At 41.1% G+C, this 15,066-nt stretch overlaps 1 protein-coding gene across 1 annotated transcript in view; it reads right to left on the bottom strand.

Moving 5' to 3' along the window:
- Positions 1-15,066, bottom strand: part of LOC106604562 (leucine-rich repeat and immunoglobulin-like domain-containing nogo receptor-interacting protein 2) — a 309,642-nt gene that overhangs the window by 200,199 nt on the left and 94,377 nt on the right. Inside the window, exon 3 of the mRNA XM_014199313.2 lies at positions 11,310-11,427. The gene's annotated coding sequence lies outside the window, so the exon portion shown is untranslated. The remainder of the gene's footprint in view (positions 1-11,309; positions 11,428-15,066) is intronic.

Here is a 15,066-nt window from a genome sequence, read left to right as displayed (position 1 = left end):
AAGTCTGTCACGATGGTAGCCAACCCCCTTCTGTCAAAGGGTCAAATAGTCACCCTGTCCATCTCAGAGCGACAAGTCTTAGATTGTAACTGTAATCTCCTCCCCAGAGGGCAGGCAGACCACTGGACGTTAATGGTTAACAGCTTCATGTGATCCTGACCATTGCTCATCCTGATAGAGACTGTACCCCCCTCCACCCACCCTCATTGTCCCCATCCACCCCCCTCTAGGGGACGAGGGGCAATGGCGGGGATCATTTCATCATAATATGCCCCCCAGCCATCGTCCTCAGCAACTGCCACGCTGCGTTACCACGGCAGCTTCGGAATGCGGAGGACAGGTCCTGTGTGCTAAAGCACGAATAGAGAGAGGAAGGGAGGGACAGAGAGAGAGAGAGACTCTCCCCCAGGGTGTCCACAACTCCGCTCACGCAGAAATACTTGACATTTGTATGTCTGCGAATCAAATAATCTTTGCTTGGAAATAGAAGAGTTATATAATAGGTATGAGACCTTGAAGTCTAGTGTGGTCTAGTGTGGTCTAGTGTGGTCTAGAGCACAGCTCCCCACCAGTTCCTCTGCCTTTTGTGAGACAGCGATGTTCGTCCACCCCAAGAAGAGGACAAATAAATCAACCCGACCCTGTAGCCATTGAAAAATGTGTCTTTTCTTGCTGTGTGCTGACCTTTAACAAGCCGGTGGGTGTCAACACACCAAGGACAGGACATACTGAGAGCAAGTGGTATTGGTGCTCCATGTGATAATGGCTTTTTGTCCATTTGAATGATACTGTACACCATTCACTCTGTAACAACCATGGTTGTTTTTGTTGATAAAAAACAAAACAATTTGAGCTGACAGATGAATGGAAACAAAATTGGTAACATGACTATGGCTGGGTTTCAATCCGATCGCTTTTTGTCGACATGGCGGCTTTTAAAGGCAATGTTTGCAGAGATTGCATTCACAGTAAACACTGCAGAGATCGGCTCTATCGGAAATTACCTTTAAATACCGCATGGTCGACAGCACTCCACAGAATGAATCCCGGCCTGTGATGGAGTGAATTGTCAGTAAACATATCATGTCGTGACATCTCATTTTGATATACTGCAGCCCTACTGTATAGTTAATGCAGGAGGAATTTCCAGTTCATGTTCCTATTGTAGTCTGCCTGTTCTACAGTATATAATGCTGCTCTCTAACCCTATAGAGTACAAACCCAACAAGAAAGCAAACACATGTTAGCTTTCTGCAAACATTAATGTAAATATGCAAATAACCAAAACAGTGGCTTGAATATTGTATGACAACAAACAAGCGGGCCAATCCAGGAGAGAACAAATGCCAAGCGCAACTGTAATGAAGTGCACAGCACATCAATCAGATGGAAGTTGGCCCGGTTTTAGAAATGTAGTTACATTTACATTTCTCAGCCATCTGTAGTACAAAATAACAGAATTTCATGCATTTCTTCCGATCTATAAATACACAGCAAATGAGGGGAATAAATACAGCCATAAACGGGCAGAGAAAACTTAAAATGGAAAAAAACAGCAGAGTGAAATCTGAGCACAAATATCTAATGTCTGCAAGTTTTTTCGGAAAAACTTAAATCACTTGGAGTTATATCATTAGGGTACTTCACTTTCACTTTTCTAGGAAAATTCCTGTGTAGTGGAAATGATGAAAGCAGTTGAGATATTTCCTCTATGTGGAATTGAGGTCTATTATAATAGGTTTCCATTGGAATTTTTTTACTGTTGTAAAGAGGTACCAAATCTACTACTAATACTGCTACAACAACTGGGACATTGTACATATTGTGTGGCTAAAACATTACTTCTCGAATAGGGCCATTATGCATATTGCGTCGCTAAAACATTACTTCTCGAATAGGGCCATTATGCATATTGTGTAGCTAAAACATTACTTATAGAATAGGGCCATTATGCATAGTGTGTAGCTAAAACATTACTTATAGAATAGGGCATTATGCATATTGTGTAGCTAAAACATTACTTATAGAATAGGGCCATTATGCATAGTGTGTAGCTAAAACATTACTTCTAGAATAGGGCCATTATGCATATTGCGTAGCTAAAACATTACTTCTAGAATAGGGCCATTATGCATATTGTGTAGCTACATCTGCAGGGCATTAACAGTGCCTTATCCTAATCATCAACACCCACCCACTCACTACTTGCACTTTGTCCCTTTATTCAAAGCAATCAGAATTGTATTTAGGTCCTTTGTTGCAAAGATGGAGTGAACAACATTGCTATCCCCCATTCATCTTCTTAGTTAATTAGATGATACTGTCCACAACATTCCATGCATAAAAGGGAGAGATGTCTTGGAAAGAAATAACAATGATGAGAACTGAACATAACATATCATACCTGTTTCTATGATAATATCGACTGGGTAAAAATGTGCAGAACAAGGATGTGCAGGCCTTTTCTATTTAACAATTTTCACATAATAGAAAAAAAAGGTGAAAAAACATTTGTGATGAAATAACTTTTGTTTGTAAAATATCGATGCACCAATAGACACGTCGCTGCCATTTATAAGCTTCCTGTGAGTTTATACGCTAGCCGTGCAACAATTTGTCACCCCCGCCTTGTGTTTTCAATGCCTTTTGTGGCCCTATCAATAAACCCTCCAATGTCACATGCTGGGTCCTGTTATTAACGTCTGTCTCTATTGTAATCTCGCAAAGAAATCATTGATAGCTGTCCTCCATATTTCTTTACAATCCCACCACAAGACGTATCTCTCCCGAGAGGTAGGGGGGAGAGAGGTAGAGGGAGCGAGGGAGAGAGAGAGAGCGCGAGAGAGGGAGGGTGGAGAGGGAGGGGGAGAAAGAGACAGAGAGAGGGAGAGATAGAGAGAGGGGGGGGAGATACTCCCCTCCCCACTCTAAATCTTACCGTCCCACCTGAGATAAGAGCAGAATTAAGTTATTGAGCAGTCGGTATAAGATATAAGCTTTCGCTAAAGGGACATTCAAAAGAGTCACAATGAGAAGAAATTGAATGGCGTTTCATTACTTGTGGGTGATTCCCGTGTTTCCTCTCTGCATGTCTACAGCAGTGCTTCCATTAACCTGCGAGATCAGGAGCTTGCTATAGCAGAGAATTCAATTTGTTTTTATACGATGCACTTCATCATACGATTCATAGAGCTAAACAACGTGAAATAGTGGTAAATGCATTGTGTTTGTGGACTCTATTATTTCACTGTTCTAATGTCATACCATGACTAATGGCTACCTAAAGACTATCCCCAATATGTACATTGAATTACAGAAGATCTCTCAATAGCGATCCATCTCTTATTCTTAGCTTTGATTGGGTAACTACTGAGTGCACAAAACATTAGCAACAGCTGTCCTTTCCATGACATAGGTCACATAGGACCAGGTGAATCCAGGTGAAAGCTATGATCCCTTATTGATGTCACCTGTTGAATCCACTTCAATCAGTGCAGATGAAGGGGAGGAGACAGGTTAAAGAAGGATTTTTAAGCCATGAGACAATTGAGACATGGATTGTGAGGGCGGCAGGTAGCCTAGTAGTTAGCGCGTTGGGCCAGTAACCGGAAGGTTGCTGGATTGAATCCCCGAGCTGACAAGGTAAAAATCTGTTGTTCTGCCCCTGAGCAAGGCAGTTAACCCATTGTTCCCCGGGCGCCGTGGATGTCGATTAAGGTAGCCCCACACACATCTCTGATTCAGAGGGGTTGGGTTAAATGCAGAAGACACATTTCAGTTGAAGGCATTCAGTTGTACAACTGACTAGGTATCCCCCTTTCCCCTTTCCCTGTATGTGTGCCATTCATAGGATGAATGGGAAAGACAAAAGATTCAGTGCCTTTGAAGTTGGTATGGTAGTAGGTGCCAGCAGCAACGGTTTGAGTGTGTCAAGAACTGCAACGCTGCTAGGTCTTTCACGCTCAACCATTTCCCGTGTGCATCAAGAATGGTCCACCACCCAAAGGATGTCCAGCCAACTTGACACAACTGTGGGAAGCATTGGCGTCAACATGGGCCATCATCCCTGTGGAACGCTGTCAACACCTTGGAGAGTTCATGCCCCAACAAATTGAGGCTGTTCCGAGGTAGAATACATGAGGCATCTTCCCTCATACAGAATGCTACCATCATTTTCCTGACAGAACAGGCATGTACAACCACTCCCTCTGGGTATCATACACCATTTGTCCACCTACAACAACAGCACCTCCACAAGGCACAACGTAATGACAAAGAAGAAAGGGATAGTATTTACAGTGTAAGGAGCTGACAGCAGGTTTTATTAGTTTTGAGGGAAAATGGCCATGGTTCTACTTATTGCAATGGGCATGGACAAGGGAGAAGTGCTTCGCTTTGCACAACTCCATCCCCAATCACACCCAGCGTGAGATAATAGCGACCATAATACACTGTGTAGCTGCTAATGGAAACAAGGGGAGTTTAAGAGCACAGAGAAAGAGAGACAAAGGCAGGAGGAAGAGAAACAATTATGATGTGCTTGATTCACCCTTGTCAAGAAAAAAACACGGCTCGTTTGAGAATTAAAATAAGGATGAGATGGGGGAAGAGCAAGGAGAGCCCGGGGGTGAGAAACAGCACAGCATGATGGGTAATGGCTTCCGCCATTTTGTGCCTCTGTTAAACATTGAGGTAGTGAGGAGAAGTGTAATCACATGAATGTCTTCTGTGCTAACGGGAGATGTTGTCGCGAGTCATCCTTCTCATGATGTCACAACAAATACACACACACACACACACACATACCAAGGGTCTACTTAGAGGCAAAGGAAGTCATGTTGCAATGCTACATGTGACAACCTGTGAGGGTTGGGTCTTAAAGACATTAGCTCACAGTCAAACAGAGTTCACTGTGGTCCTAATATAATATTTGTGACTGTTCATGCAACAGCATGCCAAATGAATGTGTTCGCTTCTTGAGAAATTGTCCCGATGTCTATATCGGTAGTTTCTTTGTTACTAATAAAGGCAAAGGACACGAGTTGAACTCACGGAAATGAATGCAGTCTTGTAAATGTGAATAGCAAATGATTGCAAAGGAACATGTGGAAAAGCACTTAGCTCGTACCTCTGTCTGTCAACCTGTTGTTATCCAACGATGCGCACAATCTAAAGGATATCTAAGAGAGTAACTGCTCGAAATTCTAAAGTCAACCCAAAGATGTTTCAAGATATTCACCTATCTGGTATTTCAGTCTTAAAAATTAATTTAAAAAAAGCGGAGCTGAATGTTTTTATGATTCAGCTCTAAGTCCATTCTTCTTCCTTGAATCCACGCTGGAACTTCCTTTGACATAGCTCTCAAATGGGGAACAGACTGCTAGGCTAACAAACCTCCATTTCTGCAGTTCCTGTACCTCTTAACAAAATAGTTAAGTTTCACCTTGTTTCACATTGCTGCAAGGACTTTGAGAGCTTGACACAAAACAGCCGAGCACAATGAACAGCACGACTCAACAGTCCACGTAGAAAAGTACCAGACATCTACAAAAATAACCTTGGTTGGTCAAATAATGGGCCTCATATGGTTAGACTTGTATATCCTCCTGCATATTGCACTGCGACATAAAAGCATAAGAGACCTGTGCAGAAGAAAAGAGATTGTAGACTTCCCTATACACTCACTCAACTAATGTAGTGCTATCCATATTGTTCATTCTATTTCCATGGCTGTTTACCTGGTATGTGGGACTCCCCCTTGGGCCATATGCAAGGTGAGCCAGTTCCATAAACAATGTGCAAGTGCCTCTTTCCCAAACAATGAGACACTTACAGTTGACATCTATGCTTGATGTATGCCAAGCAATTCAGCTGTTCCTTCAAACGGAAAGTTCTGCAGCTGTGGATGTATTTGCTAACATTGTGCATTGGTCTATAAAACTGCAGCATATGCAAATATCTGCTACAGCATTTCACTGGACAGAAGCAAAATGTCGGCGTGAAGTTACTTGTGTGCATTAAGAACATTGTAAACTTCTGAAGACGGTGCTAAAACAGAATCCAATAGGAAGACAATAACACCAGGGAATATGCTGTTGAGAGTAGGGCTGTAATGCCTTTAGAATGAAGGCTGTGGTGATTAGAACAAGATCAGCTCACAGAAAATGTTTCAGCGCTGAGCCTGTGGACAGTTTCTCAGTAGGGCAAGACACGGGAGCTGTCCAGGGTCCTGAAAGCAGCTGTCCAGGCTAGAAAGCAGCTCTCTGCTGGGTTCAAAACATCAGACAGAGCCGACAGCTTAACCCGGAGATCAGTCATGTTCAGACAGTTTCCCCCCACTGCTGTACCTTCTTCTGCCAAGGAGAAACCACCTATTGACATAAGTGCAATACACGCCTTTCAGATCTGAATATCTTTTACAACTTTTCTAATGTAGCCTGCTCATAAACTGAAGTGATCCACATGCTGAAATAATGCTGTTTTTTTCTTTACTGCAAACTGTAACATGTAGAACAGTTTGTCAAAAAGAGATTGACAGTATCTTGTGAATGTCATTGTCAAATAAGCAAAGACCATAGAGTGAGCTTGTCAAGGTGAGGATATGACATCAAGCCGTCATTAGCTCGGTTTCCATCCAATTGGCAACAGATTTTCATTACAATATTCTAAAATCTGTGAATTTTTCCTTTAAACAGACTTATTTTGGATAAAAGGCTGTGCGTGCTGATACAGTGGACATAAAAATAACTTTACAGAATAAAACATTTTCATTGCATTTTCAACTCACCGAGTGTACAAAACACTAGGAACACCTTCCTAATATTAGTTACAGTTCTTGACACAAACCAGTGCACCTGGCACCTACTATCATACCCCGTTCAAATGTACTTAAATATTTTGTCTTTCCCATTCACCCTCAGTGGCACACATACACAATCCATGTCTCACTTCTCTCAAGGCTTAAAGATCATTTTTTAACCCGTCTCCTCCCCTTCATCTACCCTGATTGAAGTGGATTTAACAAGTGACATCAATAAGGGATCATTGCTTTCACCTGGATTCACCTGGTCAGTCTATGTCATGGAAAGAACAATGTTTTGTACGCTCAGTGTATAGCAAATGTTCCGACTCTGGTCTTGGTACATGTGGTACAGTATAGCCAACAGCTGGAAGATACAGTGCTAACTACATGTTGAAATTATTATGGACGAAAAAGTACGATTATTTTTATTTGTCAAACAGCCAAGCATCGATCATCATGTCACCGGAATAAGAACCTGGACATTTATTGGAAAGGAACTTCATCACTGTGTACTTTCACCAGCCAGTGAAGTTAATCATCACTTTTTTCATCTGTAGCCTAATAAACTGCATGTTTTCCCGAGTTGGAGGATCACACAACATACAGTATCAGCGTGTGACTCCAGGTTTACTTCGATATGATGGTTATTATATCAATGTTTTCACATAAAGGCGTTTCCACCGTCCGTTATTCATTTTACCGACACATATCCCACCATGCCAAACGAGCAAATTCTCTGTCGACTAGGCTGGGGCGGTAAACCGTATATACCGTACACCGAGGTATTTGGAAAAAGCCACAGGATGGTTTTTCCATACTGTCAATACCGTTTAAACTATTTATTTTTCTTTTTCAATACATTTTAATGTTTGTGTCTACTTTTTAAGTAAAAACCTGCAGTCAACTTGTGCGATACGTTAGGAGATAAAGCAGATCACGTTCTTCATTTCACCTGTCACGTTATTTTACATTATGAAGCTTTCCATAGTTCCCCAGAACAGTTGAGCCAGTCATGTGTTTGTTTGTAAATAGCACAACGGTAGAAAGCAGGAGCAGGTGAGTCCAGCTGTGTATAGACAGAGGTTGCGTTTTATATTGAAATACCAGTCTCAACGTCAACAGTGAAGAGGCGACTCCGGGATGCTGGCCTTGTCAACGGTGTATTGAAGGCGAAGTCAGGAGCAGGAGAGCAGAGTATAAGGAACAGGCACACTTTCATTATAGTTCCAAAAACGAGAGCACTACATAAATCAAACGCCCTCAAAAAACGAAACATAAAAGTAAAGCGCGTAAACTAACACCACATAACATGAAACAATTACACACAAAACATGATGGGAACCAGAGGGTTAAATACAAGTAGATTGATTGGGAAAATGAAAACCAGGTGTGTATGGAAACAAGACAAGACAAATGGATCTATGAAAAATGGAGCAGCGATGGCTATAAAGCCGGTGACGCCGAACGCCGCCCGAACAAGGAGAGGAGCCGACTTCGGCGGATGTCGTGACAGGCCTTCTAGGCAGAGTTCCTCTGTCCAGTGTCTGTGTTCTTTTGCACATCTTCATCTTTTATTTTTATTGGCCAGTCTGAGATATGGCTTTTTCTTTGCAACTCTGCCTAGAAGGCCAGCATCCCGGAGTCGCCTCTTCACTGTTGACATTGAGACTGGTGTTTTGCGGGTACTCTTCAATGAAGCTGCCAGTTTAGGATTTGTGAGGCGTCTGTTTCTCAAACTAGACACTCTAATGTACTTCTCCTCTTGCTCAGTTGTGCACCGGGGCAATTTCTCACATGGAATAGTCTTCATATCTCAGAACAAGAGTAGGCTGATGAGTTTCAGAAGAACGTACTTTGTTTCTGGGCATTTTGAGCCTGTAATCGAACCCACAAATGCTGATGGTCCAGATAGTCAACTAGTCTAAAGAAGGACAGTTGTATTGCTTCTTTAAGCAGAACGACAGTTTTCAGCTGTGTTAACATACTTGCAAAAGGGTTTTCTAATGACCAATTAGCCTTTTAAAATTATAAACTTGGATTAGCTAACACAACGTGCCATTGTAACACAGGAGTGATGGTTGCTGATAATGGGCCTTTGTACGCCTATGTACATATTTCCAGCTACAATAGTCATTTACAACATTAACAAATGTCTACATTGTATTTCTGATCAATTTGAACGGTATTGTATATATAACTTTATGAGCTTGATTGCCTGTTTTTGCAATTTGCTTACATTCACTTCGTGCTCATTAGCATATTTATCTAGCAACCTCCATGGAAATTCAATATTTCTTGTGCAAATTTTTTGGGCTTTTTAGCATTTTTTGGGGACGCCCCCTTGTATACTAAGCTGGTAACACCCTAAATCCCGGGATGAGCAAATGACGGAATGACGATATCTGGATACTGCTCAACCTTACTGTCGATATTTATAAAATTGTACCGGCATGTCCTGTTTCCATCAGCCCGGTCGTGACTTTTTTCCATGCATCAGGTAATTCATCTGCATGAAACGGTTGGAAGGAAACCTGGTTAATGTAAAGAAACATTTGCGTGGTCTCAAGTCCCAGTAGTAACTCTTTAGGCAAGACTTTGTGATAGGATTTAAATATCCTGTGAATGCCCCCAGAAGGCATGCCGTTTCCATACTGTTTCATCGTTTTACCTCCCACTCTGAAACCATATATGTACAGTATTTAATTTCACTCAGTATAAACAAAAAGATGTTCAGTTCTGTCAGTCCTTCACCTCTAAATGCATATCATAATGCATGTAGCCTAATATGCTAAATTGATTTCCCCTGCTTCAATATACATATCTACCATTCCTATTTACAGTGTTTTGCCTCCTGTGTTTCAAGTTTGGATTCTGTGTGTCAAATTAATCTGAAAGCCACTGACTTCTATTTTCAGTTGCACTGTTTATGCTAGAGGCAACATTATATAAAAAAAAAAGGAAAATCTCAAGAGGGATTTAACGTAAAAAGAAGACGAAAAAAAAACACACTGCTAAATAGATTTAAAAGCATTGATGTAATAGGCTCAGAAGCAAATCCTTGAATAGATCACTATGCCAGTGTTTTTAAAATGCCATATTCAACCACTGAAAAAGCCCTGGGACATGGGAAGTGCATTTCATGAGACCACACAGATAATCATGCCACTGAATGTACAAAAAGAGGTCATCTCAATTCTCTGTGGTAGGAAATAGACTTGGCATGGGGGCGTCATTTTGGACCACTGGTTCCCCATTCTCCATTCTCCACAGTGTTATGAGCACTGGTTCTCTGCAACCCGGTAGTAGTAATCATTTTTATAGCCCTTACTTAATTAAAACGTCAGAGCAATATGCGGCCGAGTTCACCAAATAAAAAATACATTAAGATGGCAGATGTGGCCTTAATGGCTTAATCCAGCCTTTATATTGGTTCCAATAAAGCATAGCCATAGTCCAATATTGTTCAATACTTGCTATCTTCAACAGAATCTGCCATAGCAACACTTTAGCTCCGTATTTTAACAAAAACACAGACAACAACTTTAACACATGCACATTCTCTTCCAATTGAAATGTAGCCCTGAGTAAGAATGTAGTGCAACTAAATTAGGGGGACACAATTTCAAGTGGGACCACTCCACTGATAAGCTGTAAGAGTGATCTGAGAGAGCTCTCAGGGTTCTACTGCTACATTATGACAATACTAGACTTAAAACGGATGGAAGTGGAGAGAGTAGAAATCAGATGGGCAGAAAGAGAGAGAAGAAAATAAGTCTAATTGTGTTATGCCTCACGGCGATTAAGGGTTTCAAAGAACAACATTTTCTTGGGCGGAAAACTCCAGAGAACTCAGAACTCTGTTTGGAATTCTGTTGTGCCAGGCACATGCAACACAGGGTTAGCATTTGAAACTGAGCATTTAAGCATGTTGACTTGACGCGTTTGACACCTCCGTGTAATCGTATGTCATGTACTGTATGCCCTTTGGGAGGAAAATGGCCTCAAAGGAGTGGTAAAGAGGATAAGGTCAAAGATCAAATGAAGTAAACTAAATTTTCTAAAGAAGCTGGTGGTGAACCATGTACTGTATCTATTCCAGTTCTAACTAGTCAGTCAGTCCAAGTTAACCAGAACCATTAACATTACTTCAATGGTCAATTGTACAAAAGGTTCAATTGAAATTTGACTTCTACTTTTAACACAACCCGTCTGAAAGACACACATATATACACAGACATATATACACATTGTTTTTTAGGATTTGATACCAGCAACCCTCCGGTTGCCAGCTCACCTCCCGGGATTCTAACTGGCAACCCTCTGGTTGCTGCCTCACCTCTCTTAGCCTCTAGGCTACCTGCTGCCCATAACCATATTACCCATGTAATGCCCCACATATAATAAGTTTTGTTTTTTGACCCATCAACAAATAACATGTGTTGGAAAATTTACAGTAAATATGAGTAGATTTTATTAATTTTTTTAAAGAAAAACATTATTTCCTTACCTGGCAAGGCCTCTGATAGTAGATGTCCATACAGTGTGACTGAAGAGTAGTTGAGCAGTCCTTAAAAATCCCCAGTGCCAACGGAATTCACAGGTCACTTATTCCAAGATTCCGATGTCTGCAATAAAAAAAAGAGACCAAATTTAAGCAGAGATACAGTGGAAGTTTTCCGGTGATAGCACAAGTCTAAGCAGTAACACGCCCAACCAACCAAGATAAACATCCTTGAAGACTGTCAGCCCAAGGAAGACAGAGGAAGGCCACTAAGTCGAAGAAGGAAAAGACCTCTGACATATGCATCTTCCTTAAACGCTTAAGCAGCTTGATTATTTTTCTGCCAAAAACGGCAGCCGAGGGATGCTTCATTAAATCCTAATTTCTTGACCGACCAACTGGCCAAGGAAAGGGTTTAATGAAAGAAGATCCTGATTTAACTCCTAACTGTATGTTTTGGCTACTAATGTAAGTGTCATAGGAGGGGAAAGGATGCATTCATTAACATACATGATTATTCATATCAATCCATTTTATTTTACTCGACCCAGGATGCTATAGCTCTTCCTAACGAAGGGGAGGAGACTCAGTTTACTTGAATCAATGGTGGAGGTCCTTTAACATGGCTAAACTCCGCCCACCCAGGGAACTGGGCCATGTTAAAGGAATTCCACCATTCAGTGAGAAATACTTAATAAGACAGTTATAGTATGATGGCATCAACTTACATTGTGAGCATAACTACCATGCATTACATTCATATGAAATTCACTGTAATTTTAGAGTAATGAAAATCAATGATGTTGCTTTTATCAGTCCTAGGTGTAGATAAACCTGAGAACAGATAAGAAATGTGATAAGTAATAAAATGAATTGAACACCTTGTCAGTGAGTGAGATGGGTTTGCTCCCAGAGGACAAGAACTGATACTGTATGTTAATATGATTGAGGAAAATCACACTTCCTACTATCAAGTCATCTAGGTATCCACTTAATAACGCTCTCAACAATAGAGAAACTGCATAAAGGTGGAGGAATTCAGATATTATGTCATTGTTTCAGCACAACCCACATAGTTTTTACACTACGGCGCGCAACATGGTTCAATGTGCTAATAAATCGGCACAATTTACTTTTGAGTAATGGAAAGCAAAGCTTGCTGCTAATGTTTGCTAACCTAACTATGCTATCGCTAGTCCCATAAAACATAATGTTTTCTAATGTGAAGAACAAATGTTTATGCATAGTCTAGATAACATTTTTTATTGGCCAAGTAAACTTATTGTTTTTCAACCAAGTTAAGTATTTTGCCAACTATTTTTCATAATTGTTCTGCGTCTGTATATTTAAGCTAGAAGACATGAGGGGTTATGGTATATGGCCAATATACCACGGGTAAGGGCTGGTCGTATGTATGACGCAACACGGAGTGCCTGGATACAGCCCTTACCTGTGGTATATTGGACATATACCACAAACCCCAGAGGTGACCTATTGCTATTATAAACTGATTACCAATGTAAGTAAACCTTCAAAAAGAAAGGTTTTGTCATAACCGTGGTATATGGTCTGATTTACCATGACTGTCAGACAATCAGCATTCAAGGCTCAAACCACACAGTTTATAATTCGTAAATATATCTCTGGATCCAGTCTTCTCCTTCACCTGTGTTGTAAGCCACCTGATCTATCTTAACTAGAGCTGCTCAACACCACCATAATTACTTGCTAGGTCTTCTCTCAACAGTGTCTTTGTCATATTTAGTTCTGTTACTGATTTGCACACATCGATCTGTATACTGGTATTAAAGATACAGAAATGAAGTCTCTCCTTGTGCAGGTTGAAAGTGGATGGCTGTTGGTCATCCAGGAAATCCTACAGTAAGTGTCCAATGTGGCAATCTATGATAGCAGTGTAGGAACTCAACTTTGTGGTGGCTTTAGAGCGGAAAGCCTTTCCTTGTAATCTCCGAATTGGTCAGCAGAACAAATCTCCAAAATGAACACGTTGAAGTTCTAGTAGAACTTTTTAAACTGAGCTTGATGAAGCAGAAAGGCATTTGACTGGGACATAAGCCTACAATATCCTGACGCAAATGATTAGACAAAAGAGGCAAAGGCCTGTCTGCACAACACAATTATACAGTTCCCGGTATTTCAGAGCATGAGTGTGAAGTGTTTTCCCCCGGTTGTTTTCAGCATGTCAAAATATGAGCCTTTTTATAGCTTAGTTCACCTGAGCACCAACAATGTTCTCGAAAAACAAACAAACAAATCTTATTTTATTTCAAATGAAAACAGACTTCCCATCCAACAAGTACAGTCAGTGGGCGTTGACGAACCAACAAATGTTCAATGCCTTATAAATGCTCGCGAAAGTTGCCGTTTTCTGACGGCAGCCCACCCACAGATTGGAATAATCCGCCGTTGAAGGATTTGGAAGACTGGAGTCGTGGAGGGATTACGAAGCGGCAAATGAGTGCAGCTTAATTGGAGCAAAGACTTAATGAGAATCCCTTGAGGACTGTAATCAGTGGCAGAGGAATGGCCCAGGTAGGGAGAGAGCACGGTCAAAGAGATCAGGCTTTCCAAATGATAATAGCAGGGTTTTTCGATTCCATGCCTGAGCCTGACGGTGAGGTTGTTAAGAAAACTGAAGAAGGGTGTCTCTGGTGTCCCTCCTCACTTGCTTTATTTTGAGGCTGAAGAAAGGGGTCATTTCAGGAGAGGTGCTTCAGTTGAACGGAACATAAGTGGCAACAACATAATCCCGAATCATGTAAAACAGATGTATGTCTATTTTGTCAATGGGGACCAGATTAATAAAGGATAGCTAGAATACATAAGAATCTGTTCCAGGTAGGTAGAAATGCTGACCCTCTGAAAATGCTCTACAGGTTAAACTACCTCAGCTTTCTTTGTAGATGTATGCTATTGGATAACGTTTTCTTCAAGCGTTAGATCTTGTCGGGCATTCAGATGGACTTTAAGTTACTTTTGGTTTGGCATTTTGCTTCAGCTGTTTCTCTTCCTGGCAATACTTTAGTGTGAACACTTTGCTAACTATGTCATTTAGATCAACACCAGGTGGTTAAATGTGATCATTATGTGTGTAACACACACACACACACACAAACGCACGCACGCACGCACGCACACACACACGCACGCTTTAGGTGTTGTTTTGTAGACAAAATATCACCTAGTCTACACAGACAGTCATTACTCAATGTTTACACTTTTTCATAGTCAGATTTCAATGCCTACATTGAGGAATCATCCGTTGACCAACCAGCATTTTCTGTCAGATGAATGCCTGAAAATCCTGTTTTAGTCTATCTGCATGCCATTGAGAATCTGTCATTTCCCATCTGGATTCTTATTTGTTTACCAAATAGTTGGTTTTAGTATGTGTCCTGATTGAGGTAGTATGGCATTTTATTGAGCAGTTTCACCTTGGTGCAGTCTCAACCCACGTCTCTGCACAATCACCATACAACTCCACTTGTGTCTGTCCCCATATCTGTACATCAACACTTTATCTGGTAGGATTTATCGTGTTACTTTGCATTCTGCTTCAATAATAATTTCACAACTGAATTGTGTTGCTATCAAGGCCTGGTGTCGTTCAGTTTGTCCCAGACAGGGCACACATCGCACCGAATGTGGATCTAGCGTTCATCTGCCGATCATTCAGCACACTTTGTTTTATGGACCACCTTCTGTACACAACATTTGTCACGTGATTCTACATGTAAATTCA

This window comes from Salmo salar, chromosome ssa05 (assembly GCF_905237065.1).
Source record: "Salmo salar chromosome ssa05, Ssal_v3.1, whole genome shotgun sequence".
NCBI lineage: Eukaryota > Metazoa > Chordata > Actinopteri > Salmoniformes > Salmonidae > Salmo > Salmo salar.
Note: the sequence above shows the minus strand (reverse complement) of the source record. Positions and strands in the feature narration are given on the sequence as shown.